We start from the raw sequence: 16,615 nt of genomic DNA on the forward strand, positions 1-16,615 counted from the left end.
TAGGTATTTATTTCATTGGTAAATTATTATTAATTGGCTTAGAGAACCATTTATAATTACGTTACAAAGATAACTGAAACACAGTTTTACGCTATAACTTTATTGTTCTAGCACGTATCGCCCGAAAGATGCAAAGACAAAATGATGCAGTCAAACGGAAAATATTCGGTCAAAGATGGAAGTTGAACTGTGAAACCTTAGCTTCGTCGTGTCCTTTTTCTGTTTGATCTTTAGGAGGGGCAGATGTCGTTCCGTTTCTCTATATAAGAGACTGGTTGTATGTACGTTCATGAAGATTATAGCCTAACCTACATGAACTGTTTTTTTTTTTCATGATATAAATAGGCAGCAAACAAGCAGTGCCTATATAAAGGCATTTTACCCTTACTTGCATGATTTTTTTCTTTATTAACAATTCATAGATATAATTATGATACCTGGTAGTAAGCTGAGCACTGGAGTTTTTTTTCATATGAAATAGTCAATTAAAAGTGAGCGTCAGAATGGCGGATGTACATCAATTAATCCTGGTGTGGTATACGTCAGGAGTTAGTGCTAGCAATGTGCCAAATGTGCGCCAACATTCGAGCAATGTGCTCTTTGAACTCCAGAGATATTTAAGAAATTAATGACACCCGCCATTCTGACGTCAGGTTAAAAACTTTAAATTGTTTATTTCAAATTATTAATGTTACAGTTTCTTAAATCTAGTAATAATCTTTAAAATCTATGATTGTAGTAACTAGGTAATACATACTATATTAATTATTATAATTAATCTATATCAGTGCTTCTTCATCGTTATTTTTTAGCATAAATTTTTTTATGATATGTTTTATAATTTTATTTGAATAGGCTTCTTATCTATTACTACTTGATTAGGAAAGCTGTTTAAAGAATTTGGTAGATATGAAGTCCAGACTCTATTGCCATATACGTTGTTTGTTTTTGGGACTTTAAAGTAAGGTTCATTTGGCAAATGGCGGAGATTGGTCGGTCTATTGTATCTAGCCAGCTTTCCTAATACGTCTTTATATTCTAAGATCACAGCCAGTTTTACTTTGTTAAATATACTTAGTACTCTACAATGTTGAAACAGTCTATTATAATTGTGCTTATATTTATGTTTTATTTTTAGGGGAACTATTGTTTTTAAATTTCTTATTTGTAAATTGTAAATTCTGTGTAGATAAGTATTGTATGTTCGTCGGTAGCTGGATACCCCGTAGTTGATTATAGAGTCTGCAAGGGCCATATAGAGCAAGCGGAGAGTAGCGTACGGCATTTTATGTTTGAGTATACTTAAGTTGCTGAGGATTCCTCTAAGTCTGTTGCAAATCTGGTCAATATGTGGTCCCCAGTTGAATTTACTGTCAATTTTTAGGCCAATGTAGGTATGGGTATCAACTACTTCTAACGAATCACATTGACATTGTAATGGACGAGAGTGCATGCAAGAATGTTCGTGAGCTATTATTCTAGGAGTGGATGTAATCTTAATATATGGTGAGTGAACATACATAATTTTGGTTTTTTTATAGTTCAGGGATAGTCTTACGTCGTGTGCCCATTTACACAGCTTATCAAATTCAATTTGCATTTGATACTCTGCAATCTTTATATTAGTATTGGCTGTGATTAGGCAAGTGTCATCCGCAAATTGGTATACAGAGGCATCCTGAAATATGTTATTCATGTAATTTACATATACTAAATTACATTACATATACCAAATGTGCGCCAAAATTCGAGCAATGTGCTCTTTGAACTCCAGAGATATTTAAGAAATTAATGACACCCACCATTCTGACGTCAGGTTGGCGAGTGCACTTCCAGTTCTAGCTAATGGCTACTTACTCAAGGGTGAAAGTACTGCCTAAGGTTAGTGCTCGCAATGTGCTTCCACATGTATGAAACACACACTAATTCAGAGAGCCGTTGAAGAGTAATATGGGATTGAATAAATAATCTCTAATATCTATAACGCCTGCTGAAATAAAATAGCAATGTTCATTGCCTGCAATGCAGCATTAACATGCAGGCACTTTTCACAAAAAGTGATACTTATAGATATATTTATTCAATCCCATATTACTCTTCAACGGCTTTCTGAATTAGTTTGTGTTTCATACATGTGGAAGCACATTGCGAGCACTAACCTTAGGCAGTACTTTCACCCTTGAGTAGGCAGCCATTAGCTAGAACTGGAAGTGCACCCGCCAACCTGACGTCAGAATGGCGGGTGTCATTAATTTCTTAAATATCTCTGGAGTTCCAAGAGCACATTGCTCGAATTTTGGCGCACATTTGGCACATTGCTAGCACTAACTCCTGACGTATACCACGCCAGGATTGCTTGATGTACTACACCCGCCATTCTGACGCTCACAATTAAGTGAAGGTTTTTTTACTAGCATATTGAAAAACTCGACAATTGCTTATTTAATCATCTATTTTTTTCTAATCTACTATTTCTCAATGTTTATGGTGTTTGATAACTGACATTGATAATAAAATTATACATAATTCGCTAAAACACCATTTAAAAAACTCATGAAAAAAATATCAATCTTCGGAAGTAAAATGTCAGCAATTTAGGCAAATTACTGCCGCGTTGTTTTCAAACAGGTGTAACTTCCTTTTGATAAGCGACTATTTCGGCGTTAAATTTCTTAAATAACTACACTTAAAAATTTCATAATAAATCGGCAAAACTACCGTTAATTTATATGACAATGTTGTGCTGGAAATTTCTATCACCATGCAAAAAAGGGTTGAATAGGGACACGACTTGTACATTGTAAAAGATTACTGGCACTGTTTAACATTTTTCAGTACAGATGGTGTTTTTTTTTCGCACCAGTGCGGGAAGTGGTTCATTTTATGCCAGGTCGAAACTTCGGAGGCTCATCTGTACTGAAAAACGTCGTACGATACACGTGCGAAAACGAAATTCGTAACTCGTGTCGATTTAAAACACTCTCTTTGGTCGTGTTTTAATTTATCGCCACTCGTTTCGAACATCCTTTTTTACGCACTTGTATCGTAATGTACCTACTATTTTTACTTTTGTGACGTATGGTCCATAATACTCGCAAATCAATCGCTAATAGCAAAAAATATAATCTGAGCCCAGTATTACCGAAAAACTTAGCGTAACTGCGTGTATGAAACAATATAAGAAACTTTTCGTCCAACTACTTATTTCACGCTTATCCTGGGTTTCGATTAGAACTTTTGGATACAGTTAAGTAGAGTGTAACCGGTCTTTACCAATAGTTCTAATAATAGGCGAAACTTTTCTTAGTGATAATAGTTATTGAATCAGTTGTGGGAGTTGTAGTAATAATGGATAATTAATAAGATAAACGTACCGTTATTAGAAAACAGTGAGAGCAAATAAAATGCAATTTTTTGCCGTACCTATTATCTTGCTGTGTTAATTTTTAAATAGAAACTAGCTTTTGCCCTCGGCTTCGCTCTTAACGCGAGCGAATAAATTCGAAAATTGCGGAATGCTTCATACAAACTTCCACCCCCAATTTTATGGAAGTGGGGGGGTTAGAACGAGACAAAAAGGTAGCCTATGTCACTTTCCATCCCTTCAACTATCTCCACTTAAAAAATCTCGTCAATTCGTGACTTCATTTTGCCGTGAAAGACGGACAAACAGACACACACACTTTCCCATTTATAATATTAGTGTGGATTATGAATTTGCAAACAACTTATTCCAAGAAAATCATTTAGTAAGAATTATGCAATATTGATCTTCTTTTTTAACTCTAAGCAATTTATTTGAACGAGCGCGAAAAGTTATAGAAACTCTCTACTTATTCATTTTACAGTTGGCTTTTTTCTTCTTAATATATGATTACATTTCTTATCCGATAATCATTAAATTATTATTATTTTAATAAAGGGGACGTTGAACATAAATTCTAGCGGCAGCCGATTGAACTAATTTTTGACTACATAACATAGTCTACAAAATGAGGGTAGCACCCAACACTGAAAGCGAGGGATATACAAATATCCGTCGACTTGTGTCGGTGAGGATTCAATTGAAGTCGAGATGTTTCGCACGTCGTTGTAGGTAAGTACTTGAGATCTCGCAACATATACAGATGAAAGAATTTCCTTCATATGTTTACGGAAACGTACGAACGGGTCGTGCCACTTCAGTCAGTCTCAGTACAAGACGCACTAATACTGACACTATCTTAACTAGCGTGATAAATACGAACGTTTCCGGGAAAATACGAAGGAAAAACTTTTCGCACTACTTCTGTAAGTAGCGTGGTGTTGCCAAGGTGCGTAGCCAAAGTATCAAACGTTACGCTCCGTATAGTACGAAACGTCACTGTTGCACTAAGACAGAAGAGTAGTAGAATAATTTACTTCTGTTGTAACAAAATCTAATTTAGTGCAGGCATTGACTGTCTACTTGGCCAGACACCCAGACATGCTGAGCGACGAAGTCTGACTGAGAACAGTCTCGGCCCACTTAACGCCATGACTCCAAAATTATATGTATTCTTAGTGGGTTAAAATTTTCATTTTGAAATTATGTCGTGTTCATAATCAGGTTCATTGATAACAAATACAATAAGATAACTATTATGTCCCCGAAGTTTCACAAGTAGCAAACTGAAAAGAGTGAACAATTTTTCTTAATAAATATTTTCAAAATAGTAAAAGCTCGTTGGTATTTTATTCAAAAGAACGTAGCAATAATCACTATGGGGCTAAACGAGGTTTTATTTTGAGCTCACGAAGACATTAATTAAATGATAGGTACTTTATGGAACTTTAATTCCTTGTACAGTCGAGTGCATAACTATGTGTACATTTTTTGACCATACTGCTAATACGATTTATGGTGAAGAAATTTACACATATTTATGAACCCGACATTACCTTTACCAATTTATAATTATGTTAGCCAGAAATCTTTCTTTAATATAATATCATTTTGAAGTATTAATTGCATGGTATGGCAATGACAACTTCAAAGAGATACATATCGATCGACATAAATAAACAATTGAATATCCAAGTAACAAAGACAGTTAATCGCGCGATTTATCATTTTAATCGCAGACGCAAATTATAACGGCCCCGTCTACCATTAGGGCAACGAAGTCGTGTTTACTTTCTCGGTCACGCAAACATGAGCCTTACAACTTTTAATAATACGCGTGTTTAAATAACCTGTAATTTTAGTAAATCGGTGCACGCGGGCATTGTGTGGGTTGTATCAAATCAATCTACTCGTGACTCTGCGTAATATGATTTTTATTGAAAAATAGTAGGTCCTAGTAATGCAATAATGAGTATAATGACCTGTAATCAAAATTGCCTACCTAAATTTAATTTTATTGTAGTTTATTACACAAAGATATTACCCACACTTAAATAAAATTACTTTCTAACAGTTTCAAATGCAACACGGGCTTGACATTGTATCAATGCAGCAGTATTACTATGTCTTCAATTTGATGTACCGCGACGTTGCAACATAAACCCCGATCACTGGTAATGGATAGACTTTCGAAACGTATGTCCTGGCCCCGTAGCCGAATGGCATTTCTACGACGCGAAACGAAAACGAAACGCCGCGAAAGGTAGTCTGGCTCTGTCGCGCCAATACGCACGAGCGATAGAGATAGATATCTACCAGCGTTTCGTTACGTGAGCGTTTGTGCCATTCGGCTACGCACGCAGCACTGCAGTTGACTACTTGACAGTTTCTTGAAAATAATGTCAGTACGAACCGAAGAACAGGTGAATAGACCGTGTGAGAGATGATACGAGTGCAACAGAATGATGAGACGACGCGGACGTCCGATAGAGAGATAGAGAATAAAAAGAAATGCTTCGCCGACTCTAAGTAAATGGGATAAGGGCAAGCAAATGATGATGAATATCAGTAGATTTTAATTTTCCTGAGGATCCAATATTTTTATCAGAAATGCAATATTTTTCCATGCACCACTAAAATCAGAAATAAGTTTCAAAGTTTAATAATATCTTTACCTACACTTTTGTTTAATGAAAGGCCCATCAAATTTTGAATGTGTTGGTATCATTTAGTTTGGGTTTGTTATTCAGTTTTATTAAAATAGAGACTTACGGATATGCTACAGAACGATAAGATTCGTATACTATTTACTGTAACTGTGTCTATTTAATTAAACACATACAAATTCTGAAGATAGCACATTGATACTGCAATTTAAAGTATAGTGTGCCCCAAAGTGCATATATAATCTAAACTATGTAATAGATACTACAAGTGTTCAATCAGCCATAAAAAATGTAAGAGTGCGAGGTTTCTACGTGCTACGAGGCTACGAATATATTGCTACGCCGTAGCTCATACGGCGATGTTGCGAAACTAAAAGCAGCATAAATACATAAACACGTACCTACGTAAGCTCGCGCCTGTATTCTCAAAAGGGGTAAGCAGAACACGTGAAACTTGTCAAATTCCAGTGCCATATTTCACAATTAAGGGGTTGAAGAATAGTGAATTTGTGATATTACAGGGACACGTTGCTGCTGACCCATCGCCAACAATAACATTAGACCCACATCCCGCAATCGACTTCTACGACACCTACGGGGGGAAAACGCGTGGTGAAATTCTTAACTCGTTACCATACGGGGGCCTAAATGCAGCTTACGAGTAAGCTAAGCAAATCATCAGCTGAACTTCGCTACATTTGTGAACTCCTTTTAAAATATCATAAACATCTAAAATTAGCTCCGAATACAATATGGATGGACTTTAAAAAAAGTAGTGCTAAAATTTGACGTATATTACACGTAGAAAAGGCTGAGGAAAACTTTCACGTTAAGTCAGCCGAACCGATTAATTGGATTAATAGAGCAAATTTTCCAATCCCTGTAAAATCAGATTATCCGTTTGACCAATCAAACTTTTGGGTTCGAAGCGTCCGAGCTTAGTCGTACTAACGAAGGCTCTAAATCAGATTTACCTAATTATGCAGAAAAAACACTGGCGAGCCCAAGGAAAATACTCTCGTGAACCAGGTGTTAGCAAAACCAGGGTAAAGAATGAATGTAAACAGAGGCCCCAAATTAAGCGTGGCGAAATGCAAAAAGTTGAATAAACAAAACGTTGATTTATTGAAACAGTCAAAAGGTCAAATTAGCATATGAATATTCAGAAATGAATATATTTAATACTGACCTCACAACGTCCTACAAAGTAATTAAGTCACTCATGTAAGGTGTCATCACCTCAGACAACACTTGAAAATATCACTCTCACTTAACGTAAATATCGCGGGACGAAGGTGCGAGCGCAAGCGACGTGCGTCTTCCTCGACAGGTCGCGGCAAACTGAGCTCCGACTTCAGCTAATGTTCCAAGTTTGAAAACCGTTCGGCAGTTTCCGCTGAAGATCGGGTGCAGCGTTATTCTGTATTTTGGTGTTGCAACTCAAGTATTTGCAGGACCGGCGATGGGTGAAAGCACTCGTAAATCTGAAGAGAATCGTTCTTCATTCCACTGGCAGGGAATAAATAAGACTCGTGCAACCGTCTTAAAATACGTAGCTACATGTAAAACGGTAGCTAAGCAATATCTCCTGAAACCTCGTATCATGTAGAAAAGTTCAATTGAAATTGAACTGTAAGGCCCTTTAAGCTCAGTATAATTCTGGCTTTGTTGCAATAGAGACGAACTCATCTATTATAAATGTTATCTCGATTTAGCTACAAGTAGAGATCGCAGAGAGTCCTGACAAGTATCCAATTTTGTTTAGACTATCTCATATCGGTTACTTACACGTAGGTACTTACAACTATAAAATAAGAGAAGTCAGTGGCGGATGTCTAACCATATTACGTATTGTATGTAGATTAGTTTCGATATTATGAAAACAAAAATGACAAAACTCGTCTGAAAAAAAGCCGTTACACTATTATCATATTTGGTCTGTTAAAAGCGATTTCGCCGCGAGAACGCAACGAAGTCGCTAGGAAATATATGTTGTGTCCTTTAGTAAATGTTTTCTATAAATTATAATAACTATACTACAGTGCAAGTTCGATTTGGCCTTCTTGGAGTCAGACGTCTCTGAGCACTTCAGTGTACATATAAGTAACCTCCAGAACGGACACAGTGATTTCTCGTGCGCGTTTCCATTTTCTCAACTAATAAACATCATAGAATTTTTACGAGTACCTAAAATAGAATGAATACCAAAACACCTTTGATTTCAGCATGCATAAATGACACCTCCGCAATACAATCAATCAATCAATCAATCAAAACATTTATTCGTAATAAACTACACATTATGCATAAAATGGCTAAGAACTACAAAAGTATAAGGGATGGACAAGTTTATCACGAAATAGTCCCGTCTCAGCATAATGCCGACCCGGAGGACAGCGCTGATCTTCCGACGAGACCATTTGCGAGACACGAACGCAGCCGCGCGGTACGGCCCTACCGTAAGTTGAACGCGTCCTTACTGAAGGCGCCATTTTGTCTATTGTCTATTCTAGAGGTATAAATTGACATTTGCACAGACTAATAAGTTTGCATTACTTGCAATATGGCCATATCGCACAGCACAACAATAATAAATTATTACATTACGCTATGGCATAAATAGTTCAACTATAAATATTGGTGTTAAACAAGTGATTAAAAAACAGTACAATAAAATTTGGTATTAGAAAATATATGGTTTGTAAACAACACAACGTACCATGGAGACTTTATATGTACTTTTATAAATATGTACCTTGTGAAAGTTTAAGTAAAAAAATTAAGTGGTGATCATATCGAGTTTAAAATAATGCACACTACGGAAGGTATAAAGAGAACAAAACACAGCTTTGAAGACAATTACAGGATAGAAACATAACCTCAAATGTGGCACAGAAGACACAAACTAATCACAACTATGATAGCACACGAACATTTACATTACATTTGATAGTGAGGAAAGGACAGAAAAACAGGTATGCACTATTTAATATGTTAACATTTAACAGAAATCAGACCTATACACATAACCTATGGGCTGTATGGCAGAGGAGACTAACCTAGCGAAACGAAATATCCCCATTTCGACATTATTGTCAAATTCAAATTCAAACGAATATTTGTAAACATAGCTGACAATGTTGGTACAAAATTCTGTCAGAGCGCTATGCAAAGTACAATTTTGAAATTGGGTATACACAATATACACATATCAATTACATTAAATTTCTATATGCCAATTATTCCAATTACATTAAATGTCAAATGTTTAAAGGGTTGACACAACTCTCGCTTACTTGCACATATAATATAATTATTATTAATTATTTTTATCATACTTGAATAGTAAGTATGTTATTGCGGTGTAGCGGGAGTTGTAAAAAAAGCTTTCTCTCTATGGAGTTATAAAATATCTAAATACGAAAATAACTTTTTCAGTACAGATGTTGTTTTTTTTACGCACTAGTGCGAGAAGTGGTTCATTATATGTTAGGTCGAAACTTCAGAGGCTCATCTGTACTGAAAAACGTCGTACGATACACGTGCGAAAAGGAAATTCGTAACTCGTGTCGATTTAAAACACTCCCTTCGGTCGTGTTTTAATTTATCGCCACTCGTTTCGAACTTCCTTTTTTACGCACTTGTATTGTAATGTACTATTTTTTCATAATTTTTATTAAAGTGTAATTAGCAGTAATTAACATTCTGCTCTCACGGAACTTTTGTTATAAAAATTCTTACATAAAATCGATATTTTTGAGCGAAATAATGACTAACTGATTATGTCAATATCATTGTAATATCGGTTAGTACTGACAACAATAGACAGTGGAAACACTCCAGCTAGTATTTTCAAAGAAAACTGAATTTAATATCCGAGTAGCTTGTTGCGGCGCTTGAAATAACACGCGTCTATAATTCCGACGCAGTAAAGTATTTCAGTATTTCACTTAATTTTGCGTGGGTGTCTGCCCTGCCGTGTCACAAATAGCTATGGAAATCAATTTAAAATAATTGTACAATCTACTTAATGGAAACCTTATCTACAAATAACAGTTCTAGAACACCATCTTCATCCTCGGTAAAACTAACTAATTCCTCAACCAGTAACAAATACGTCTAGATTCAAGTAACTAATAAATATTTGAAAGCTAAACGCGCCCGCAATACTTAATACCCACACATTTGTAACTGACTGCATTACGAGACTGCGCTCTATCAGGACAAAACCTAGAGAACAGAGGGTCCGCTGCTTACAACGCTCGATTACCTCTCGCAAAGGCAGTTGCATCGATCCAGAAGAGACTGAATTGACTTACCCTATGTTCGTTTAGTTTGAAGTGGACTTTTTGTAGTTTGTATTTCTGTTGGAGATACTCCCAGCCATTAAAGTTATAATCGTTTACAATTTCTCTTATGTGTAAAACAGAAATGACTGCGCTCTCTCAGGACAAAACCTAGAGAACAGAGGGTCCGCTGCTTACAACGCTCGATTACCTCTCGCAAAGGCAGTTGCATCGATCCAGAAGAGACTGAATTGACTTACCCTATGTTCGTTTAGTTTGAAGTGGACTTTTTGTAGTTTGTATTTCTGTTGGAGATACTCCCAGCCATTAAAGTTATAATCGTTTACAATTTCTCTTATGTGTAAAACAGAAATTGTAAGAGCAACGTAATTGGTACGATTTATTTATAAATGCCAGGCAACCTGTACACGATTTCTTTACATACGTATTACTTACATAAACTCGTTAAATTTATCATAAGATAGGTAAGTCATTAACCCCTTCCACTCCTTGATAACATCTTAATAGACTGCGCATATTATAAGTACACTACAAACTTTATGTTCTACGAAGCTAAAAATGGTTCTACGAAAAACAGAGTAACAAATTTTTGAAAATAAGAAGGCAAACGAGCAAGACAGATCGCCCGCCATCACTGCCGCCCACCCCATCAGGGATACCCGAAACACCAGAATTGTAGAACACTCACTACGCTGATTAACAATCTAATCGAGTCACTTACTATTTTGAACAGGCAAGGTATGTAGGTTCCCACTCCGTCAAAAAAGGCAAGATATTTAATTTAGTATTTAATTTTAATTTCAAGTGAGTGACACTTCTATTGTCAGTGACCTGTCTGCTTTATTTACTCGGTACTTATTAAAATTTCATATGTAAACAGTAAGAAGTCAAACACGCCTACGGACAAAGAACCCGCCCAGCAGATAGCTGGCATTTAATGTGGAAATGCGTGTCTAAAATAAACACAATCAATAAACAGCAAATTCAGTCAGCAGTGACATTTTTTCTAGATCTAATAAACGCATACATCAAATACGCTTTCCATTTCAAGGCTTAAATTACCTTCACATGTATTATAATATTTCAGTCTGCGAAGCCCTTTGATATTTCAAAATAAACACATCAAGGTTCACACAACTCCGTTGGAAGAAAAAAATATTTTCGACCCGAGATACGCCGAATCATTTGGCACATCATTTGTCATTTGTCAAAATCGCTAGAGTCATTTAGCGCGCCGGAAAATAAAGCAGACATAAACCCAGTTAGGTTTATATTGGCTCATTCCTCGCTATATTTTCCGGTTGAGTTTGCACATTATGTAGGCGGTTAGTAACGTTTTGAATATAGGTATGTCAGGGTAACAGGGACAGGCCACTGCAGTATAATTTAAAATACAGACCAGCAAATTAGAACGTTATTTTTTATAATCACCATGACGTCATTAGTTATCACATATTTGTTTTGTTGTCAGTTGCACTGGCTTTTTGTTTCAATTTAACCGGATATACATATTAGAGCTACCATAATAGCTCTCACAAATATCGGAACTCACCTCTATTGTCAAGAATTTTATAGTGCGTGGACCAATATTTGTGAGAGCTTCTACAGCTCCGATATATCTGACTGTATGATGCTGACAGATGAGACACAAAATTATTACCACAGGAAAAATAATAATTTTCAAACTGACGGAGATTCCTTTTTAAACAAAAGCGTCACCGTTAAAGTTTTTACTAAATACATACTGCTTGTTGAACTAGGTACCTAAGTAAGCCTTCGGGGTTACTTTATTTTTTTCGTAAGGATTTCTGTGCTTGGAAAGTTATTATAAACAAGCGGGAAAGGAAAACTGATTTCAGTATAAAGGTAAATAGTCTCTAAACCTTCGTCTCGTAAAATTGGACTATACCTAGAATAGTTACCAAGTTAGCATATAATTTTACCTAAGTCTTATAACCGGTCAAGTGCGAGTAGGACTCCACCCGAGTCGTACTTTCAGAATAATATTTTCTTATTATACATTTTTTATTAAGTATAATATTTTTATTCGTGTACAAACAGCAACACCCTTAACTAACCATCGGTAGACTTTGTGTTCTTATAATAAGGATTAATTACAAATCGTCACTACTTTGAAAAAATTTCGTATCTCACGCTGCTCCTCAAAGTTAAAACGCAGTAAGTCTATGTGCATTCCATACATACTTACTACAATTTTCTTTTAATTGACAGACGAAGATACAAGTTTTTTTTTAAAGTAGGGACGAAATGTAGGTACAGCTATCGGTGTTGTCCATGGTACGTGTAGTAAAACCCAATGTTATTACCATAATTCCTTCGTGGTTCAGTAGGAAGTACCATACCTATTAATTCTAATTCCCTTGAGAGTGGAGATAACGTTTTAAATCAGCACTAATCTAAATATTATATTATTGCATCAATATTATCTAACTACACCAGAAAACGCAATCAAACACTAAGTTTAGTGTAAACTCGATTCACTAATTATTGGAATTAAAGTCAATAATTAGAACATTTTAGTTGAATGTATCATCAATTCATCACTAATGCAATAACTGAACTTAGTGAGTTCACCTAATTAAGCTTCGATTGGAGCCTAGCAGACCGGAGCATGGCATAAAACTTATAGGTATTAAAAATTAATGTAATTTTATCAGTAAATTCTCAATCGTACGTAATTTTCGTTTTGCTCAGATTACTACGCGCATGTATTTAGTGCGACCAAGAATCCCGCACACGGCTAAATTAAAATGTCATTTTGATCGGTTTGAAGTATGTGCACATTCCAATTTTAATGTCCTAAAAGCTATTTATTATTGACGTTATTGTTAAAAATACACAAATAAAAAGTCCAAAATATTGGTGTTTGAGTTGCATACAACTGAAGCAAAAACCTGAGACAATTATAACTCCAATATTATACGTCCTTCGAGGATTTCAGAAGGCATTTAGTCCCCGAATAGATGTTCGGTAAGTCTCAGTAATAAAAGAGCGGATGTTCCCGTAAGCCAAGGATTAGAGCTGAATCGCTATTCGTCGCAGAATTTCCTTCCAATTGAGGATCTGCATTGTTTGGATAAGACATACCAAACTGGGGCGATTTCCGCTACGGGAGGATTTGTATCTTTTGACAAGTAAGGAAGTTGTAAACAGGCTTTTTCAATTGTAGATTGTAGTCATGTTCATGTGTTTTTTTGTTGAGCAATTTCCTTAGAAAAGCGCTGGTGGCTTAACGATAGGAACGTGGACTTATAATCCGGAGGTCGAGGTTCTCACCCCGGCTCGCAACTACCAATAAGTTTTCGGAATATAATATGTACGACATGCCGTGATAACGCAAGAAACATTATAACATAGTGATCCTTATTGGATATTGTACCTGTACAACTTACTTTAGCTTAGTCACTTTTGCACTTAAATAATATCTGTCATAAATTGTTTAATACGTGATGATTTTGAGGCCAATTTACCTTTGATTCTTCCCGAAACCACCCGCCATTTCGATCGCCCAATTTATTACTTTAAATCACCCCATTTTAAGAAGTGATTTGATTTTGAAATATTGCTTGTTACGACTGCAATTCGCGTTATTTTTCACAAACTCGGTAATCACTGTACCTTTGGTTCTGATTTCGACTTTCTTAGTATAAAGGAAAAGTTTGTTTTTAGATAAAAAGGGAAATCAAACGGGAAATACAGGCAATTGCTTGTCGAATTTGGAAGAGAGTCGTTTGAGACACGCGAGCTCCCTGCCCTTTGCGAAATTTTCTCTCAATTTAAACTTCTATTACTAAAATCGAATCACTTAAGGTTTGAGTTCAAATGCATCTGTGGTTGTTGTGCTTCGTCACTTATTGTAGGTAACTGCCCTATTCAGTCGCCAACCATGATGAAAGGATTATAAAGCCGGATTAATCATTCAGCGGTAGTAAAAGGGTTATATTATAATATGTAAGTATTGTAAGTATAATACATTTTTATTACATCAGGCTAGTCACATACATTATTACTATTTTCAGTTGCTCTTATTTATTTAAACTTTATTGCACGACATAAAATGGTACAAATGGCTGACTTGATGCCTAAAGACATTCTCTACCAGTCAACCATGGGATCAAATAGAAACTTTAGTTATTGTCAATAACTCTTGTCTTGTGTATCATCAAACTGTAGTAATAGTTTAAGTTGAAAGCCATATTAGTATTATTTTATGATGAGAATATTGTTCGGTTGATTTTATTACGTTTTGGTTCACTGCCGCGTGCCGTCGGTACTTTTTATAGTATTTATTGTACGGTATTTCCCGGGATCATACCGATCATTATTTGTCAAATTTACTCGTATGCCTAGTGGTGAAAGCAGTTTCGTCACTCATTGTTCATTTTGTCACTTTCGTTAGGTCACATCTCGGACACTGGCGATCAAATATTATGTATATGAAAAGAGGCGCGTTGTTAGCACACATTCAGAGCTCGTGTAGGTGAACGCGTACCATGCTTGTATGAGTGAAATATGACAGGTCGACGGTTCGCGTTTTTGACCGGCGGTAACTGTGAGGTAACCGAGAGGGGGCGGGCGGCACTTTCAGCGGAGAGCGGGAGTGGCCATACTGTACGATAGTTTTCTTTATTATACTGTGGTTAGGTAGTCTTTCTAGTCTTTGATCATATTTTTGTTTGCTTTTCTTACTCAGATAATTTCGTTATTTATCCTATGAACTAGAACTATAATTTAGAAACACATAGGTCAAATAGTGAACATGGCCAATGAAGATGATGACGAATACCGAGTGTGTCGAAATAAGAAAAAGGTAAACCACAAAGACTACCAACGAAAGTAACTAATAAAGAATGGGTGACCAAAGCAGAATGTGACGAATTTAAGAACTTGACGAAAAACGAAAGGGCTTATCTAAGACGATACCTATATAATAATACATAATGTTTATGCCAAACTTACCGGTAGTTTCCATCCTCACTTCAGCCTTTAATAACGGTTCGTATGTGAAAGAAAAAAGTACTTTAGCTCGGACGCCAATAAGAGGCTAAATAAAAAATAAGTTCAAAAACTAAAACCCGACTACTATAAAATGTGCTCTTAAAAGTATGAAACAAGATAGAATTGTTTTATGAAATTATCATGCATGAAATTCACAGTTGTGTATTATTTTCATATCCATAAACTCAATGTTATAATAAGTTTGTAAATTTTATAAATACTTGCAGAATTCCGAAGATAACCGTGGTCGTATGCCACAATTATAAACTTTAAGGTAAGTACATAAGTGGCATACGACCACGGCTATCTTCTGAATCTCTGCAAGTATTTATAAAATTTACAAACTTATTATAACATTGAGTTTATGTATTGAAAAGAATACACAGCTGTGAATTTCATGCATGATAATTTCATAAAACAATTCTATCTTGTTTCATACTTTTAAGAGCACATTTTATAGTAGTCGGGTTTTAGTTTTTGAACTTATTTTTTATTTAACTTACTTTGGGGTTACTATTTTATTTATTAAATATGAAAGGCTTAGGAAAGCCTGCGTCGGGCTTCGCCCGACACCTTAAAGGTCGCCGAAGGCGCCCGGCTTAGGACCGCGTGCATCGGGCTTCGCCCGACACTTTAATTTAGAGGGGGGCCGAAGGCGCCGGGCTTATTACTGCGTGTGTCGGGCTTCGCCCGACATTTTAAGTTAGAGGGCGCCGAAGGCGCCCGGCTTAGAACCACGTGCGTCAGGCTTCACCCGACACTGTAAGTCTGAGGGCGCCGAAGGCGCCCGGCTTAGTACCGCGTGCGTCGGACGTTGCTCGACAATTTCAGTTTGAGGGCGTCGAAGGCGCCCGGTTTAGTACCGCGTGCGTCGGGCTTCGCCCGACATTTTAAGTTAAAGGGCGCCAAAGGCGCCCGGCTTAGAACCGCGTGTGTCGGGCTTCGCCCGACACTTTAAGTTAGAGGCATTTTAAGTTAGAAGACATTTTAAGTTAAAGGGCGCCGAAGGCGCCTGGCTTAGAACCGCGTGCGTCAGACTTCGCCCGACACTGTAAGTTTGAGGGCGCCGAAGGCGCCCGGCTTAGTACCGCGTGCGTCGGGCGTTACTCGACAATTTCAGTTAGAGGGCGCCGGAGGCGCCCGGCTTAGTACCGCGTGCGTCGGGATTTAAGTTAGAGGGCGCCTTACCGCGTGAGTCTTTAAGTAGGTTTAGGACCGTGTCTACGGTATGTATATACACTCTCATGAAGCATACCGTA

The 16,615-nt window shown here is 36.7% G+C and overlaps 1 protein-coding gene across 1 annotated transcript in view; it reads right to left on the reverse strand.

Annotated features, from left to right (window-relative positions):
- The window catches only part of LOC125242198 (sphingomyelinase phosphodiesterase C-like), a gene marked incomplete at its 3' end in the record, with an annotated part of 80,945 nt that extends 73,604 nt beyond the window's left edge, over positions 1–7,341 (reverse strand). The window contains exon 1 of the mRNA XM_048150915.1: positions 7,220–7,341. The remainder of the gene's footprint in view (positions 1–7,219) is intronic.
- Positions 7,342–16,615: the final 9,274 nt, after the last annotated feature.

This window comes from Leguminivora glycinivorella, unplaced genomic scaffold (genome assembly GCF_023078275.1).
Source record: "Leguminivora glycinivorella isolate SPB_JAAS2020 unplaced genomic scaffold, LegGlyc_1.1 Scaffold12, whole genome shotgun sequence".
Lineage (NCBI taxonomy): Eukaryota > Metazoa > Arthropoda > Insecta > Lepidoptera > Tortricidae > Leguminivora > Leguminivora glycinivorella.